The sequence below is a fragment of the Grus americana genome, chromosome 14, assembly GCF_028858705.1.
Source record: "Grus americana isolate bGruAme1 chromosome 14, bGruAme1.mat, whole genome shotgun sequence".
Classification (NCBI taxonomy): Eukaryota; Metazoa; Chordata; class Aves; order Gruiformes; family Gruidae; genus Grus; species Grus americana.
The window spans coordinates 18,728,353-18,748,395 of NC_072865.1; the positions used below are offsets into that span (position 1 = coordinate 18,728,353).

At 47.3% G+C, this 20,043-nt stretch overlaps 1 long non-coding RNA gene across 1 annotated transcript in view; it reads right to left on the reverse strand.

Annotated features, from left to right (window-relative positions):
* The window catches only part of LOC129212826 (uncharacterized), a 115,790-nt gene that overhangs the window by 12,427 nt on the left and 83,320 nt on the right, over positions 1-20,043 (reverse strand). The window contains exons 2-3 of the long non-coding RNA XR_008579293.1: positions 7,141-7,263; positions 5,729-5,832 (exon numbers count right to left, since the gene is read on the reverse strand). This is a non-coding gene — a long non-coding RNA (uncharacterized LOC129212826). The remainder of the gene's footprint in view (positions 1-5,728; positions 5,833-7,140; positions 7,264-20,043) is intronic.

Sequence of the window (20,043 nt, forward strand, 5' to 3'; positions counted from 1 at the left end):
CCAGATCTACATGTGGTTTTTTCCACCTGAAGGTGATACCCATTTCTATGTAACTGAAACAAGTGTCTAATCACAGTTTCTCCCTCGATTCACCGATTATTTTTAAAGAAGAGGAAGCAATTCAGTACAGTCTGGACTTCTGCAACCGACAAGCACATGCAAAGATGAAGAGGATCTCCTGCTTAACGCACACACTTTGGAGCAACAGCCAATATCTAAGTGAAGTATAATATTCTCCACTCGCTCTGCACTTGCAAGCATGGAAGACTATGAGTAGGATGTGTGTTTGTGGTCGAGGAGGTATGCAAGCTATGCTCTGTGTGGATGGAATATGCCTGGTGCTGAAAGCTGTGGGACGGAAGAATGAATGCAGTTGTATTGGGAGAAGCAGGAATGCTTACAGTATTTTGTGTCCTCAAATGTGGATTAGCTTGGACAGGGATGTAAGGTGGGAAAGACATATCCTGAACACCTGTTTCTACATCTGTATTTTTTTTTAACTCATTTTGGAGACAGCACGCCTTGCTTCACGCTCTCTGTCCTTATTCTGCACTCAGGTCCTTTCCATTTCATGCAAAAATAGCTTTCTCCTCTCCTGAAGCTCAGTTGTGCTTCTAAGCGGGGAGATGCCGAGAGGGGAGCGGTGCCCACGTGCCACGTGTCAGGGCTGCAGGAGACCGGGCACGCATCCGCCTACGGACACGCTGGGGAACTGGAGCAGCAGAGAAGCACCAGTCCTGGGACCCAAACCTCCTGCTGCCGCGCTGAGCGCGCTCCGTGCCTGCTCACTTCCTTCATGCTGGTCGTTGCTTTCCTTCCACAGCTCGGGCTGCCACTCAAGTCAGTGGGAATTTGGTCGAGTCAAGGTATTGAGGGCGGACTCTTTGGGGAACGCAGTAAAAATGTGCATGCAATGAGTCGGCAAACAGCGCTATTCTCGCTTTTGTCAGCAAAAGGAAATTTAATTGATTTATCAAGAAGCTAAGGCTAAGAATCTCTCCAGAGGCAATGGAAATATATGCACTTTCACTGACCTCTGAAAATACATGATTTATGGGAATACCCACTTATTTACCTAAATTCCCACAAACTGACCTGAAAAAATTAGCCCTTGATCTGTGATGGCAAGGGACTCCACAGAGGTAGAGTCACTGGAGGAGAAAGAAGCAAAAACAGAATCAAAAGTACTATTTAGAAGTAGAAATACATTGAAGGGACAGAAAATAATTTGTACTAAGTAGTGTAAGAGAATATCGCCTGGCAATGCTGTTAGGCTGTGGATGGACAGAGACACTTAGGGCTCCAAGCTAGTTTGGTTTGGCTGTTGGTAATTAGGAACTTGAAAGGAAATTTGAAAACATAGCAATAATAATTTCAACTCGGAAATGCTACAGTTCCAGAGATCTACAGCCACACGCCTGACCTCCGATCCCAGGGAACCTCCACGCGCACCCTCGGCAGAGCTGCTGGGCTTGATGAAGTCACACTCCTCTTCGGAAATTAATTTTTGACGGGACGGCTACCAGCCCCCAACGCTATGCTAGGTGTCTGCCTGCCAATACTCTCCGAGGGATCACAGAAACGTTTAGACTGCAGACTTTGAGACAAACCCCCTTGTGAAAAGCTCTGTGTTCTCTTATGGTATTTCGACAAAGATGGCAGGACCTTGAGTCTCAAGACGTCCCATGAAATAACGGAATGCGGTAGACTGGACAGTATGCACTGCCTCTGTCTTAGAAAGGTGAAGAGTTTTGTTCGGTCTGTTAGATTTGAACTTGGGATCCAGAGGGTGCAAATGAGACGCACAGGCCTGCTCATCAGCCCCCACAGCAAATGCTAGTTCTTAGATTTTCTTCGAAAAAAGGCTTGATGAAATTTAACCTTCCTCCTTGCAGTCGCAGCACAGCCAGCTCCCCTGTACTCAGTCAAGAAATATGAAGGAAACGAGCTATTTCAGATGTCGGATCCAAAATGCATGCTGCTCTACGTGTAAAGGAAGCAGTGTGAAAGTAAGATGGACCACCATCAGTTTTGACGTGCAATGCTTGAATCGATCTAGGGTCTTGTACGGATCTGGGAAATGAGGAAATGAAAAGTAAAAGCCCAGAAGACATCAAAAGTAGATCAGAACAAAATCTGTAAATTCGTTTGTCTAGAGAGTGAAAAGTTAGTTAGGCCATACTCCGTGGTGGCCCTGAACCAGGCCTGGATGTTCCGTCATGCCTCAGAGGTCTAATCTGAAGTTACTCTTAGATCTCCTCCTGGTGTTTTAAGCAAAGAAGCCATAGAGTCCATCAGAATCAGACCGTGACAGCCTGAAGCCAGATTTGGATCTGGACTCTGTGGGTTTGGCTCATTTCTAGGCCTAAGTGAAAATGTGTTTGGTGGTCTGATTCAAGTCTCCAGCAAACAGGTGAGTTGGCTTTGCTCAAAACCACTGTATAATTCTGCATGATTGGCACCTTTCACTTAAAAGAAGCCTGAGCTGCATTAGCCAGCAATGAATTAAATTGGCAGAGGCTTGGGGAGGTTTGTAAAGCAGTTGGCTCTGTTCAAGGCTTAGATTCTCTCGGTTTCATGAACCCAAACCCACGCTGGAATAGAAAGCAAAAGAACAAACTACCTACCCGGCATCTGATGGCAAGAGAATGCCTTTCTTTTTAAAACAAACAAACAAAAAACCCCTCTTAATGTGCTAATCTTACAATAACTCATTATTTCAATGAACAAATGACACCAAGACAAGAAGTATCCTGGAGTCAGAGGCATGAACTTTTAGCCGGTAGGTCAACGGTAACAGATCTTGTTTGAACAAGCCTGACAAAGATCTGCTGAGCAATATCCACCGGGGCCAACAGCGCTTGGCTGTCTGCATTGTGGTGGAGAGATAGACTTGGATAACGGTGTCATTCACTCCTTCGCTGACACCAGCCAAGCATAATGAAGCATGGCCAAAGCCTTCTTCAGCATGATGGCAAGAGCGAAACGCTGAAAAGACCTAAAACCGGTTGATATGGATGAATTAGAATGAAATGGTTGCAGTAACAATGATCTGAGACAGCATGTCCAGCGCTGAAGCCAACACAGCCCTGTTCCAACCCCCTCCTTCCTCTCTAACGGCCTTCACGCTGCATTTTCATGTATGCTGCAAAAAATTACGCAAGTCCGTCCAGCCCACACCGGCGTCAAGGGATGTCTACACCGCAGACTACAGCATAATGCCGAGGTATCTGGATCAGCTGTAAATGAGCTCATCGGAGTACCTCTGGCCACGTAACTGCAGCTTCAGAGCTTGCTTTGCGTGACTAGTTATTTTTAATAACTAATAACGATTGTTATTTTTATTGCTGATAATAGCATTAGCGCTGGAACAAGAGTTGAGGTGTCTAAGGCCAGGGACCTGCTGATTTCAACGCAGAACACATCTGCCCCCAGAACTCTGAAGTAAGATCAGACGCAGCAAGTGGATCCGGAGAGACGAGCGGGCTGAGCACAGAGAAATCAGCTGAACATTTGCACTAGCTTAGTTCTCGCAGGAAGTCCTTGCTGCTCTTAAATCCAAGTATTAGCTGAAAACGAAGACAAAAGGGAGAATAGAAAATGACATCATTTTTTCTATTTTGAAGGAGAGTTATGCCTGGCTCTCGTCCTAAAATGGAGAATGAAAGCTTCACTGGATGCATCCGGTAAATTCTAATCTTTCTTAGAAACTAAGCTATGTTTTCTTGTGCATAAAAACCCAGCCTGGATTTTACAGGAGCAATTGCTATTTTAGCCATTTCATAAACCTGGCCTAGACTGTATGACCGTCTGGCAGTAAAAAAGAGATCTACGATATCACTCAGAACACCTTAATCCATTTTCAGAGAAAGGTCAAATCATCAGGTCAGCATCAAATTTCTGGGACCAGACTCTCTTCTAGACTGTATTCTTCCTGCAAACCCACTAACGACAACGTTGTGTGAGGCAACGAATCCTTGTTGGCTTTGGCCAATGTTTGGGAGCAGGGACAGCCCAAGGGAAGGGCAGCCCACGTTCAAATGGGAAGCATAGATTCAAGCCAAGGAATCTGGTTCACCCACAGGTCAGTAGATATCTTTTAAACCAGTTATGAACATCACTTCTTCAGCCATGAGAAAGAACTCAAAAGAAGGCAATGTGGATTTTATTTTATTTTTTTTTTTTTTTTGCGAGCAAATTGAGAAAATGTAAGATCATAATCATCACGGTCCAGGACAAGGAGGATGCGATGGCTGAGGATGACTTCCAAGTGTAACTGAAGAAGAGAAGTAAAGCGATACCGTGCGGCACAGCTCAGTGATGATAAGAAATTAATGCAGATTAACAACTTCCCAGTTCCTAGGTGTTGGTTTGGCACTATGAATGACCCAAGAAAGAAATCTTAACATGTTATGCGAGTGGAATGTACTCAGAAGCTGAAGGAAGCCACAAAAACCAGCCTGATACTTCTCTATTTGTAATACTAGCTGATGGCTGTTTTCAGTCCTCCTCCTTCTCCAATGCATCTTAGAAAATAGCTTTTAAATTCATCAGATCTTGGACATACGGCATGGGTAACGTTCCAGCAAGTAGCCGTTTATTTTATAAGGGGATTTAAATATTGTAAAACTGAATAAAACACAGGTGTTTGCATTACAGACAAATGAACCTTGTGTAAGCTCTAAAAAGACGTGACTTCCAGATTAAAACTTTGCACAGTTTGTGCTGCCTCAGTGGAGGAGGTGGATTTTTGGATCAGCTAGTGCAGCATCTTCCTTTGCATTACGAGGTCCCGGATTCAAACCTCTGCTCTGTTTGCACACCAGGGAAACGCACGCAGTAAGACAGATGGTGGCCATATTTACATCTGCGGAGTTTTGTTAACTTTGAGATTTGGCTGAATGAGTTCAACCACCAGACTGCCCAAACGTCAGTAATTGCCATCTAGTGTCTGGAGGTGCCAGGCGTTCTGAGAAGGATGGACACTAACCCCGTATTCTGCTACCATTCAGATGACCCAGCCCAGATGCCACCAAGAGATGCTGAGATTAACCAAAGCAGGAGCATAAATACATGCGAAAAATAGATCCGCTGATTTTCACACAAGGAAAGAATTACAGCTACCTCTTGGAAAGCTTCCCCGGTGATCAAACCCAAACCTTCTGGCCCGTACAGGATCAGCCTCCTCAGAAGAGCGGTGATATGGAAAACCTTTGAGGTTTAAAGCGAATGAAACTCTACCTGTGTCAGTTCACTGACTCCTGATTTACACCAGCAAAAGTGAACAGATAGCCAAGGTAATACTAGTTAATTATTAAATATATAATCAGTGTAACCATGCCCTCTAGAGGACTAAGTTTACCTTCATAGAGTCAAAACCAGCCCTTGGGTCTGAACACTCGTAAAATCTGGGGGAAAAGGCATTTTGGATCTTTGTATTTTCCTTCCACGTCTGACTCCAGATGCGAACCGCGATTTCCTCACCGGCACCACACCCTACAGTGCGCTGAACCAGCCCCTCAGAACGGCACTGGCGGGTGAGTTTTACCTTTTGTACCTACCTGCTGTCTCTGCCAAACAATTAATTCAGCTAATCCCCACCCGGGGACCGAAGGACTGAGCCGAGGTCTTATTCTCTACCAAAGGGCAGATCACTTCTGTAGCCATTTGCGAGGCCTGACCCAAATCAACATGTTGAGTATTAAATAAACAGCGTTCATTTTCTTACCTCCTGCTTTCCACATCTTCCTTCCTTTTCTTTTTTTCTGCATTCACTGGCAATTTCCCCAACTTTCCTTGGTCAGTGCGGTTTACATTCCCAGTTGGCTCGAGCTGCAAAAATGAGAGTGAAATCAATCTGCGCGCAGTTTGTTTGCCGTGGCTGCGATCGCCCGAGCTAGGCGGGATGCTGGTGGCGGGATCAGCTAGCTGCGTTCGTGGGTACTCCGTGCAGGCTGTAACATGGCCCTGAAGGAGCCGATAAAATGCATGTGGGGTTCGATCCGAAAAGGTTTTGGCTTGAAACATCCGTATTTTGAGATCGGGAACCCACCGCTGTGAGGGTGAGCCACACACCACCAGCTGTGCGGGCAGCTACTTTGAAAAACAAAATCGGGAAAGGAACAGGGAAAGGGTCAAAGGTATGAGCTGTTGGGGGCAACAAAAAGGAAATTCTCCCTCGTCGGGTCGGTAGGTTTCTGCTGGTCAGGCTGGTCTATGCAGAACTGCAGACAGTCCCCCGAAGGTCCTGCAGACCAGCCTGGGGACGCAGGGCTGGGACGGTGGCCTCCGTTCAGGCTGTTGAGGGACAAGCACACAGCAGGGAGGACAACCACTTGACATACACTGACATCTTTTTTGTGGCACCTTAGCTTGCGTCTCAAGTTAGACTGCTCCCCAGTACTTTCAGGGACAAACACAATTAGAGAGCAGCTATATTTTAGCAGCTCTGTTGAGTAGACCCAAAATAGCTCGGACATGGGATTTTCAGAGCTTGTACCATTAGCTTTGCTTTTCTCATTGAGCCGTTGGGACGTTAGACACCGAATATACTACAGCTGTCAGACATCGGCTTTCAAATCCACTCCGTGGATGTTTTCTTTTCTCTTTTTTTTTTTTTTAAATCCCATTTCACTGTATTCATTTTTTTTCTGACTTTTCTCCCAATACAAGAATATGTGGTTTTTTCCTTGGTTACTTCCACTCTGCTGACCTGGTTTCTTGTCTTCCTTTGGAAATGTTTAGGTGTCTCGGCAATGGAGAGGATGAATCAGTGAACATACAGCGGGTCTGGGAAAACCCCGGCAGAGAGGAGCGTGTGGGGAGCAGAAAGGATTGCAGAGCCTTTGGAAACAGCTTGGCAACGAAGGGTGCTATTATTTTCCTTTTCTCTCTAAATTTTCATTAGCAGCCAGTATTGCCGCTCCGAGGAGATGCTGCCCTTGCTCTCGGTTCAGGGAGACCTTTGTGCCCAGTTTAGAGGGCGAAACTCAAAACACTTTAGCGGCAATTGAAAAAATACATAGCATACTGCAAATTTTCCAGCAGCAGGAAGGTCTTGGCATATCGGAAACCGAAGGATGATTTCTTGGGAAGGTATGGATCTAGCCCGCACGGAGGGCTAAGCACAGAGGCACTTACTCAGGTTTTAGTTCGTTCTCAGAAGCACCAACTGCTGCATCTCGGGGTCACGTCTCCGTGGCTCAGTGCTTGGTCACAGCCGGCCGGAGATACGGCCGTTTGCTTCACCAGCAACAAACACACCTGAGAAACAGGCAGAGATTTGTAGGTAGTTCGTTAACAGAAAAACCAGGTCACCTTTGTCAACTAAATGAGATGGTATAAAGGACATTGAACATCTGACACACAAATACTGAATAAATGCAGAACAATGTAACATGATGATCCAATTACTGAATGTTTAAATTAAAATCGAGATGTAATCTTTAGACGCCCTCCCTACCAAAGGTCAGGAGCAATATTCTAATGTATTTGTTATTCTGCTTTTTAAAGACCTTCCCAGAGAAAAGACTGAATGAGCTGCAGTTGAGACGAAAACCCCAGCATTAAACGTCCTGTATCTTGGCCCTGGGGCAGGGATGCACATCATTTTAAGTGTTTTGAGTCATCCCACTGATTTCAGCCAGATTAGTCATATGCTCGGTCTAAGCACAGCGCTAAGCACCGTGTGCGATCGGACTTTTTATTTCAAAAAAGAATAGAGGGTTCATGCTCAGACGTACAGAAGCTCCCTCCATTAAACCAATGGCACGTGCCTGTACCCCGAACATCTGAGAAGCGCTTGACAAAAACGCATGTAGACTTATTGCAAACAAACACTTTTTTTTCCGCCTAGAATCAGTTGAATCCGAATCAAATGAATGGGTGTGTTGAAATGAAGACTGAAAAACAAGAGCGAGTTGCGTAAACTGATAATACTACTATTAGGGTTGAGTAACATGCTGGACCTTTTTCTGAAAGGGGTAAATATTTTTTGAATTCTGAATGTTTGATACAGCTACAGTGACCGACATTCTGGTTTACAGCATGACTAAATCACATCATAAATGAAATTTAGAGGTAGCTAACAAAATAATCTTTATGTCAAACGGGTGAGATGTGGGTTCACCATTTGAAAATGTCATTCTTTGGTTTTGTAGTGTCCCTTAAAGGCTAATCTAAAAGAAAATTAAATTAATCTCACGCTCACCACCTTTAAATTGCAGAAGTGAAAACCTTTCAGGACTTGCCAATTACTAAAGAAACTTCATAGCTGGATTATTCCCAAATTGCACACCCTTTATTTTAACCACTAAAGGCAAACACATGGTTTCGATAGGTCGTAAAAGAACAGGTTGCTTTTTCAGTCCTGAAAGAAGCTGTAATTACTTCCCTTGTTCGGTGACTTCCTGATTTCCTTAGGTTGTTATGGGTGATGCTATTCTGCTGAGGTAATTGGAGCTGCCCGAGTGAAGCTGATGACCTGAGGGAATGACCAGCGGCTTTTCAGTCCAGGGGACTCCACCTAATGAGTCGAGTCCTGCTTCCCAGGAGGAGAGGACACTTTAACTGCCTTAAGTGCTTGGTATGTGTACTTTAAAGGCTTATGTTTCACAGTCCAAGCAAATTATGTCTCTGTATGATACTCAGAAACCAAAGTCAGTCAGTTCCAGGCACAGATTAAAGGTATTTTCCTCGGACAGAAACGCGAGAAGTAGATCACGCCAGGAAGGTGAGCTTCAGGTATTTCTCTGGACAACCAAATGCCAGCATACTAACACAAGGAGGTAACCAACAGCTCCTGAAATCAGTTCTTGTCTGTAACATAACGCATGAGAAAACACGGCTGCGGTGAGCGGCAATGGGTTATTCTAGTATGAATTAACCGACTGAACTCAAGAGAGAGAAATGTGACCACAGTTGTCGTCCAAGGCTGGCACAGACTTCGGGAGGGCATCGTCCCTGAGCCATCCTTGGAGGAGAGCGAGCAAGCTGCAGGCAGACAGACTCTCGAGGGGACTGGCCCCCCCTCAACAAAGGCCCCGTCCTTGCCCCAGCAGATGAGACAGGCAGCCACCCAACGCCTCAGAAAAGACATCCCCAGAAAAGGCACCTTGCTCAGCTGGCCAAGGGAGCGTCCGGGTTTAGCTGTAACTGTTGCCTGGTTTGGTTTTTGCAGTTTTTCAGCTATGTGTTACATTACCTTTCTGTTCAGAAGGACAAACGTTGGCTTGCTGCGTGTTGTCTGAAGTTGAGGTACATGACTGAAACCTGTGGCTCCTGATTCAAAGTATCCTAGATCTCGTGTGGTTTGAAACTAGTGCTGGCTTGGCTTATTGTGCAATAGGCTAGCTGCTCCGAGTAAACTGATGGGAAGAGGTTAAATCAGCCAACTCTGAGGATAAAAGTCCTGTATCATGAATCATACAGACCTTTTCCCTTCATGTCCCCTGCATAGTCTGGTGGATCCATCCAGGTATGAAATCTTGCAAGGGGTGTGGGTATGCAGAGAAGTTACAGCGAGATAAACACAATTTATACCATTGTGTAAGCTCAATTTACAGCACCTCACAGCTGCTTGTTACTCTAAGAACAAAAGCTCGTGTACTTTTACTCCAGGGGAAAAGCAAGCATGGGCAAAGAGCAAGGACTAGCTGAGATGCTGACGGTTAACACCTAAGTCAATCTCACAGTAACTCAACCACGTCCACAGGTTCATAGTCTCTGCTAGAAGGTAACACGTGAAGATGTGAGCGTGCAAAGACCGCCCAGAACCTATGTCTCCAAGACACCCAGAATCTATGGACTGACGTGAAAACACCGACCAGGAAAGAGTTGGCTATGGCACCTCTTCAAAGTGGGCAGAATATGCTAACGCTTAAACTACCCAAATCTTACAGCATCTTAATTGCAGAAGTTATTTCAAGAGACATCTTGCCTCTTAATGCACGAGGCCGCAGACAAGTACATTTACAGCTAAGATTCTTCAACACCTGCAGGCCCCAACAGAAAGTCTGACATACGGTATCCAGATGTCCTGCACGGCTGGAAAAGGCATCGAGAGCACAGCATCCTCCAGAAGTCGCCATGCAGGGGCTCCTCGGAGAGGCAGGTGGCCAGTTAATCCTTGCAAAGGCTCACTGCCCCATCTTTTCTTTCCCAAAAAAACCTATTCAAGGTATTGGAAAACTTGGCCATTTCTTTAAAATATCCTAAGAGTTTAAGCCTTCCTTGTGAAACACAACCAGATTACATTTCCAGTGGCTGGTATACAAATTGGATGTCAGAATAGCGTTATGTAGCATTTTAGTTGAACCCCAGATCAAAATCAGTGATTGAGGAGAGGCTTCATGACGCAGGGAGCTCCAGGAGCCTTTGTTGAGCTGATCAATTGAGTAACACCGCCATTAGCTAATGACTAAAAGATGATCTGAAGAACAAATTGTTTTAATTCATTATGGATTCTGAAATAGCAGAAACAGAGCTGCTACTGATGATACTGAAATAACATTTACGGAAGGCAGGAGTTAAAGCTTGAAACCTGAGCTTGAGCTTGGGAGGGCACACGTGCCTCCGAACACACGCAGTCGGATGACGGGGGAAATCTAGAAAAGTGATAAAGCAGAGACAGGTAATAAATTACAGGGGGAAAAAAATCCTATCTATTAATTGGACCAGATAAAATTTCTTTCCTGGGTGAAGTAAAGAGGCACGTTCGGGTGCCCCGTCCAGCTGGCACTGTCAGCACTGCCCGGGCCGACCCACGCCTGAACCGCAGCGTGCCCACAACCGGAGGGGCGTCCGTGCGGTACGGTGCCACCCATGTTCTCGAGTGTTTTAAAAGCCGCCATCTCCACCATCTTACACCGATCAAACTCTCCCAGCTCACTCTCATCAAAGCTCCCGGCCTGGCCGAGGCCTGGGGAAGCAGATCTGTCCCGCTCTCCAGGATGGACTCGGAGACCCCCGAGCTGTGTGCCAGCGTCCTGCTGTCATGTCACCTGAAAACACCCTTCCCAAGGCCAACAGCCTTATGAAACCGCAATGTCCAAACAGCACCTGGTGAGGACTGAAGCACCGGCCGCACGATGGTCCAGGCACGCGCTCCCACTGTCCTGCCACGTGCCAGGAACGCTCTGACTAATGCTTGTCACGGGAAGACCAAGACTCTGACAATTAGTGACCTTAAAGGATAAGTGGGGCATTTTTGGATGACCTCATCCGGGTGCTGTAGAATTAACAGCTGAATTTACCCGCTCTCGTGGCCAGCTGTGTCAAAAGCTACTGGAAAATCACACTAGGTAAGCGGTTACCCAGGATCTTTGTGGCCTTCAAGGAGACAACCATCACCAGCCAGCCCGGCTGGGACTCGGGCTGTGCCCAGGAGACGCAGCCGGAGCCCTCCGGGACGCACGGGGGGTTGCCACGGGGTCCTCCCCCCTTTACAAACCTCCCCGAAGGAGAAGGCACCGATCGGCGGCATCCCTGGGGGAGTTCCCCAGCGAGGGAACAGATGCTCTCTGCTTCTCTGCCCCCCTCCCCTCCAGAATGATCTGACATGCCCAGGAAGCAGAGCATGGGAGATGATGATTAATGGCTTTGTTTACTCTTTTCCGATATGTTATAACAGGCAAGGAGATAACGTTTGTTGAAATACAGATCTGTCATAAAAATAAGCAACCAAAAATACAAGTAAAACAAAACAGCCTTCGTGCCTGAACTTTCCAGATGTAAGTTTCTGAGTTCCCACTTGGGTTGTTATTATTATTATTACTACTATTACTATAATAATAGGATTCCCAGTCACGGAGCAGAACCAGCACACGTATAGAAATGTAAGCCTGGAGACAAGGGGCGAGCGCAGCCAGGCAGGGACGCAGACGTTGCCTCGCTGCTTTTCTCAAGGCGCCGAGCGCTCGGAAGCGCCGCGGAGCCTCAGCAGGGCAGGCGAGCTGGTGGGACGCCTCGCCTAGCAGAAGGGACTCCAAAGCCTTGGACAGCCACAGGTTGGGAAAGCATCGGCCGCGGCTGTTAGAAAAGAGGAGGAGGAGGTTCAGGAGCAGCCTCAAAGCTCTTTAAGCCCAGCCCTCCATCGCTCTACCTTCTAACGTGGGTTTAAGCTGCAAGATTTGGAACCGGGCTCAGGTGGTTCGGGGCTCAACCTGCCTCCCAAACCCTGGGGCAGTTTGGATTCCGGGATTTGGCCTCTGTTTGTCAGCGAGAGAATGGCTAGCTGCAGGCTTTGGATCTAAATTCAACCCTTCCCAAAGTTTCGCGGGAATGCTCCGACCCATCTCTATTTGTCTTGGGTAGGGGAGTCGCCGTGATGCTATCTGCAGTGGAACTTTCCATTAGCAACAACACGAGAGACAAAGAGCTCATGCTCTGACCTTTATAAAACTATTCCTTAACAAAATTTACTCAAGTAAAGAATCCACAATCCTCTTTGGTTTTACTCATTTAATTGATACGGACATAAAATATTTTGTGTTGTTTTAATAATAGTTTGGTTTTCTGCTATTTTAAAAAAAAGTTCATTTCTCCGAACATATTTTTAGCAAAAATATTTTGCTTGAACTTTTTTCCTCTGCCTTCAAAGGCTGCTGCACAGTTCTGGGGTGCTAAATACTAAACTCACATTCTACCACTCCATCTCCTCCCATTTGGATGGTAATCACAGGATCCTGATGCCAAACTCTGGAAGATATTTTTTCCAGCAGCAGCATCTGGCTTCTTGGCAGACCCCGCGAGCAGTTGTGTTGGCAGCGGTGGGAGCTGCTCGAGTCTGTCATGTGTTTAGGCTGCTGCAGAGCTGTCTGAACCGCCTCGTTGCCTTAGACAGTATGTTCTCTTGACTTCCATTTAATTTTGATTAATTTGTACTTTTCTGTCGTCCGCCCGGTAACGAAACCCTTGTCGATCCTGAAAGGATCTATATATAGTTTCTCTAATCGAGAATAATAACGGATGTTTGCGGAGCGCTTTTCAGCCCACCAGAGCCCAGCTCCTGCTCGGCAGACGAGAGCTGCTCCGTGACCTCTGCAGAGGGATCGTTTTGCACGGCGCTGCGCTGCAGCCGCCTCTCGGAGGGACGGCGGGAGCCATCGAACTCGCAGGAGACCCTCGAGGTCCAGGCGCTCGCTCCGCCGTCCTGCCACATGCCAGGAACGCTCTGACTAATGCTTGTCACGGGGAGACCAAGACTCCAGCCCGCAAACTGACTCACACAGCTCGTTAGAGAAGCCCCTTTTTGCCTCCCGACTACCTTAAATTTGGTGTTCGGGTGAGGGCACACCAGGAGGGATGTGCCGCTCCTGCTCCACAGACGGGCACTGGAATAACTTTGAACTTGACTTCCTTTCAGGCTAAGTGAAGATACAAGTAAAGAACGGATTTATTTCCTACAATGCAAATACTGAAACATAATCCCTGGTGCTGGAGAAAGATGCCTATGAATAAAGAGAACCCTGCTGCGCTATATAGTCCCCTGTTAAGCTTGAACTTCTCTCGATTTCATCCACCGGGGTGCTGGTACAGCTCTCCGGGCTGCGATTCACTGCACGACTCTGCCCTCCCGCTCCCACTGCTGGACATCACGCTTTTAGGAGACCTGTTTCTTTAGATATACACTTTGCTTCCCGAGGCTCAAAACTGCTTTGATTCAAAAGATCAGGATTTTGTTGAACACTAATTCCCAAAGGCTACTAGCCGTCCTTGCGTAGCTCGAGGGACACAGATGTCTCGGTGGCCAGGTGAGATCCTCTCATGGCCAGAGCACAAACAGAACCTGCTAACGCCTCTCCAGCGAGGAGAAAGTCGCTCCCGACTGGAAGAGTGGGGCTCTGTTTTACCTAAACATACGAAAATAATAATTATCCGCGCAGTTTCTCACACCGGGTTTTTGACAAGACTCTAGAAGGATCTGGTGAGTCCTGATCTCAGAGAACCGAGCGTGTCTGGGTTGATGAAGACTGGAGGAAATACTGAATAGAGATGAGTGAGCATTTCAAGATTTCACAGCCTTAGAAAAGTTGAAATAAAGATAGTCTGAGTAACTCGCCGAAAGCGGCACAAGGATGGATCCTGCTGTACATGGGGACGCTGAGCCAGAGCCGCTCTCGGGCCACAGAATCACAGACAACAGAGATGAAAACCAACTTCTGTAAATCAAGCAGTCTGTTCCATGCTGCCGTAAAACTGATCCCTACAGGAATTAAGCTGAGGCCTGGGTGTAGGTAGGCTTATTACTGGAGGTCATCGCGGGGTATCCCAAAGACTGATTTTTGGAACGGGATTTAGCTACGCCAGACACAGCTCTCAGTTGCTGGAACCCAGGACACGACGTTTTCATTTAGATTACACGTGTAGGCCACCCTCAAACCCTCTACCCTCAGGGGAACGGTGAGGGGACAGCACTGGAAGCTCAAACCACCCCGTACCCCCGTGTGAAGACGGCAGGGGAGGACCCACGAGCTCCTTCCTGTTCCAGCAACGGGCCCTATGGATTCAACGGCATCTGCAAAGAGCGGTCACTTGGGTGCTTGAAGGGAAAAGGGACTCTCTTCCCTCAACTCCCTGCCGAAGGGATGTAGCAGCCTCTCAATGACCAGCCCTCTCCAGCCAGGATCCAACCACGGAGTACCCTGCCCTCTCCTGGGCTGCCTGTCCTGCCTGCAGACCAGGGCCAGGCAGGAGACCACGTGTAGGCATCTCCTCTCTGAGGTCCAGTCCTTCTTGGTCAACCGAGAAGCTGAAATGAAGAGGTCAGAGCTGTGAGAGCGCTGTCTGGGCAAGGAGCAGATCAGGAGGGTCTCTGGCTTCACGCTCCTCAGGAGAAATATCGTGGCCCAGCACGCGATGACAGTATCTATGCCCAGAACTTTCTACAAAATCTAAATAAAATCAGGCTACTCCAACCCCGAAGCTGATTTCTATACAGAGACATTTGAAAAGCTACTTGTGGTTTGACAGAGCGTTTAAGAAGAAAACAAAACAAAAGTTTGGAAACTACTTGCATTGTTTACTTATTAAGTCTGAATTGGGAACTAATTTTGTTTCCCCTGCTTTTATATTCCCTTCTGCAGCTTTGGTGTGATTGAGGGATTTATGTGACTATCTCCAAAAGATCACAATCGCACAGAATTTAGGAACGAGTTTGTTCTTGTTTATTTACCCGTTCAATTCGCCGTCCTTAATTTCTTAGCACTTGCTGAGATATGACCATATCCAACCTTCTAAATCTGGCCGTTGCAGAAGTATGTCTGAACGAGAACCCTGACTCAGACTTACTTCCAGGCAGTTTTGCTGACATACGGGTTCAGAGAGACCTGATCGGGTTTCAAACTTTTTCAGTTCTTTTTCTAAGATCAACACACACGCCAGACGTTTTGTGATTCACTCATCACTAATAAACAATCATTTGACTATTGCAAAACCTCATTCGACTGCTATTTCCAATCCGTATCAGAAATGCTGCTTTAATAAACTCAATTCATGCGTTTCGTCTGAATTCGCAGGAGTTACCCCAAGGGTGATTTTGGATCAATGTATTTAATTTGTTTTGTGGGACGGAGGAACATTCCTTCCTCGTATATGCGGTTTATTTGTGTCTATGCGTTTTGCAAAGGAGAACATAAGTCATTTAAGGAGCCAGCTTAGGAAATGTAAGGAACCACATTAAGAAATTAGGGAGATGGATTATTTGGAGGGGCTCCTTTAAGCCCCAACAGAAGCTATTTTGTTGAAAACTTTATGAAGAACTAGCCCATGCAGCATCTCAATGTATTCCCAGAAATTCCAGAAATGTTTAATCAGATATTTAGAATTTCCAGTATTAACCAGAAGTGCTGCCAGTGGAAAGTTGGACTTCTAGCACAAGACTTTTGTCTTATTAAGGCAGGTTTGCTTGTTGTTAGAAGGTGTTACTTCCCGGAATTTTATTATGGAAGGGACGGAGAAGTAATGGCTCATGGCAGTTGTGGATTTTATAGATAGCCAGTAGTTAGAAGCAAATCCCAAGACATACAGTTTGTTTTTACTTAACAGCAGAAAAGTGCCGAGATAAGGTTCTAAAAGAAACTCAAGGGATGCATGTCATCCCCACCGAGTCCAGGCGTTACCGACACATGCCTCTCCAAATGTCTTTTGGAAATGCCAGTTTAAATCTCAGCATTTGAAATGCCGTCAGTGAAGCAACTGGGTCCAGCCTGATAAATTTGCTACGAGCTATAAAGGGCTGAACGCTTTCAGCTGCCTTGTTTTTCATTCGGGAGTGAAGCAAGGTCAACTCTTCCCGAGAGCTGCTGAACCACTCGCAGGATTAGGCGTTCAGACCAGAAACGGCTTTTGCAATATGGGTCTGGCCTGGACAGGAGAAGGGGAAAGAACCCAAGTGAAACCTTCACTCCACTGACATTACTGAATAACCTCCTGTGCCTTCAACGGGACCAGGGTTCTCTGCAAGTATCTACGTATTTCATAACCTCAGAAAGTGTCGAGTTCCTTTCAGGCAGTTGACACAGATTCAAGGTTGAAGTTTTCTTACTTAGCCGGGCAGGTTTACTCCTTCCCACTCAGTCGGTTCTTTGGGTCACCATATATTCCTTGCAAATCGAGGGAAAAGTCTTTCTGGATACTTCTAAGAATCTCATCATCTTTTTAAGTGGGCCTGAATTGTTCTGGCAATGCAGCTTTCCGACTGTAAGTTCAGAAAAGGCTCAGAGCAATAAATCGAGCACAAATATAGGACAGGCAGGCATTTACTACCTAGAAATACAAGCAATGTATCTGACCTCTCTCTTTCCTATCTGTACTGTAATCAGGTGGTATTACAGCTTTGCTATGCAGATTTACTGAGATATAAAATAGACCGCGACTGAGGGATGGGACACAAAGCCAAAAGGATGCTGGAAAACAAAAAGGGCACAAGCAGACGAACAGAGCCCTTTGGAAATGTAATCACCATCATCACACACATTTTTTATATTGCACTTTTCATTTGATGATCCCCGAGTGCATTAGATCCTCTCGCGGTATAAATCAACACGGCTTCACGGAATTCATACCGACTCAGCTCGGAGCCCTGACCCGTGTCGTTTTCCCCTTCCCCACCAGCCCTCGGTTTTGGCTCCGTCCTGCCTCCCGAGACAGAAGCATCCAAGGCTGTCACCGCAGCTGAAAACACTTCTCTGGCCAAACACCCACCCGAAGCCCCGGCACGGCCGTGCCCATCGCAACGGCAGAGCGGAGGGCGGCCGCGATTCCCCTCCAGAGCCTCTCCCGGCCGCACGGTCAGCCCCCGCCGGCGGCCAGCCCTGCCTGACCTGCGAGGTGACTGCAGCCACGGCTCACAAAGAGCAGAAGGAGGCAGAGAAAAGTGCTTTTTAGATACTCACGATCATCCCCAGGCTACCCTTGGTCTGCAGGAATACTTCCAGGCAGCAAAGCCTGGGTGAGAGCGTCCCCGGGAGGCGAGGTGTGAGGCAGCAGTACCTGTCTCGCAGGTTGGGGTGGGCCTGGAGCATCATCCCAGGAGTTCCACAGGAAACACTGAGCTCCCTGCGCATCGCTGCTAGCTTGCTTTGGCCAGACGGCATGAAAACGGCCTAAATTAAAGTCTCTGGTCACTGGGAGAGAGACCCAGTGTCCATTAACAGTCAACTAACAAGAGTTTTGACGTCTCCTGCCTGCGACTTTCACGCTGTCATGAGATAGAAGGCAAAAGACACCTTTTGAAAGCCAACCCAAAACTCCACGTTCCCACCCACCTCACGCCACTTTCCCTCCCCAGTCTGGGCTGCCTGACCTGAAGCCCCGGGAAATCATTAGTTCAAACAGATTACTCAGGTAGTTTCCACACGGGATAATGAAGAAGTTCAGAGGCACCCTGTTATCTTTTCATTAAAGTCTCTTTTATCTGCTCTATCATATGAACATCTCAGCTGAGATGTAAGTATGAATTTAACCTTTTGTAAACAATGTTTATCTGGTGTGAACCATCTGCCAACCAAAGTTTGCATCATTGAACCAAGAGAGATCAACAGCCCCAGAACCAGAACAGCAAGACACGGATTATTCAGATAAAGAAAAAAAAAGCATTACAAAATGTTTCTGTGTTTTACTAACTAAAGCTTCCATTGCTGATGGCTGAGAATTCTGTTAAGGGTTAGAAAGGAGCAGTTGGCTTACAATATCTGCAAATTATTCTTTGATAAAGTGGTGCGGTTGAGACCTCCCGATACCCCATCGTTAGCAATTACTTCTTCCTATTGTTACTGCCTCTATTGCTCTGCGCAGTCCACTTATTCAGAAAGGCGCCTATAACCTGGTGCTTGTCTGCAAAGACTGCGCAGGAAGGTACGGAGCTGTTCTGCTGATTTCTCTCTCAGCTAAACCCTTAGGTGTCCGGGGTCCCAAATTACGGCCATGAAGAGCCGTGTGACACAAGGCGTGAGGGACAGGGACAGGATGCCTGCCTGGTACCTAGAGGGGCCATTTTCTGTCTTCGTTACTGAAAGAGGAATGTTCGGACGACACATAACAAAGCATGCCTGAAAGAGATCTGGCCTCCTGAAAGCCAACGTGGCTGCTCAGCTGGGCAAGAGCCCTGGGACAGGCTTTCAGATTGCTCAAAATCCTCTCCTCCGTGCCATTCGCTTTTGGCCGTCCCCAGACACCAGACGGAAGCAGAGAGCTCGGCAGCCTGGGGCCGCAGCGACAAACGCCATCGGAAGGGAACGTACGGCACTGAACCAGGGGAGGCTCTCAATCCCTGGAGGTAAAAGATCTGCAGCTTTTGTAGAAGGACATGGACGTATACGTAGAAATTAAGGCTTCTTTTTAAAAATAATGTAGTTGAAATTAGGAAAAAAGATTCTCGCAGTAACCTGTTCATAGGCACTGGCTAATTTAGCATTAAATCGCATACTCTCCCTGGCACTGGTGCAGAGGAAGGTATTTCCTGAACAGCTCGTTTCAAGTTTCATTCATAGGTACTGTCTAAAATTAGATCCACCACTTTCATTCAGGTCCAAATCCTTTGCCTAGCGTAACATTTTTTAGAAACAGAAACTCGGTTAAATGTGCTCCATCATCCGCGCTATTCCCCCGAGTTGGCTGAGGGCTGCGAGTCCCACCAAGCGAAGCATGAGAGCCGGGCTGGCAGCGGAGGCTCATAAACCTGTGGCTAAATGCAAAGTACCTGTTTTTATGGGTGATCGCAACCTCAAAAAAAAAAAACCAAACACTCCCTTTGACTCTGGACAAAGCAGATCCTGTGCCACAGAGATAAACAAACGTTTGGTGGGCAAAGTCTTGCCTCTCAGCCAGGCTCTGACGGCAGAGCCCGGAAAGGCGGCCAGAGGATGCTCCTGCCTTGACAACACGGAGCCGGGAGCTTCAGGAAGCATTGAGCTACACGTCCCAAAATGTCTTCCTGCAGGTGACCTGGTTTGCCGGTTGAAGCAAACAGCAAAAGCCCTTAGCGGGAAGGGCCTCGCCAACAAACCGCACGGCAGCTTGGATTTATTTTGACTTAATTCACGGCCTTCAAGCTTGCAGATGATTTTTGTGTCGGAGCGGACACAGGTGGGAGTTGCAGCATCCTCCGGACACTTTCCTTGTCCCGCGCCGAGGCTGGCCGAGATGGGTAACCCTGGGGCTTGGGGAGCTCAGCGCAGCCTCCGGATGCAACCCCAGCACGAACGCGGGACGGTGAAATCCAGGCACCGAAGGCGGGTGATACGGCATGCCTACGGCCCCGAATCGCAGTAACACCACCAGTGATGCAAAAACCCCCAACCCCAGGGCGATTCAGCCCCCTGCCCAGGACAGCTGTGCCCTGACGCACGCAGCCGACGCTCGCTGAGGGAGAAACACGCTCCGACGGCCGCAGGGAGCACGAGGCACAAACTGCTGGCAAGCGAACGGCAAACAGACGTTTTTTTGGCAAAATCCACGAGAGAGAGCACGCTGCTTATTTTTAGCACTTGCTAATTGTTTTAAAATCCATCTGGCAACGGCTGCTAAATAATTTAGCATTTTGAC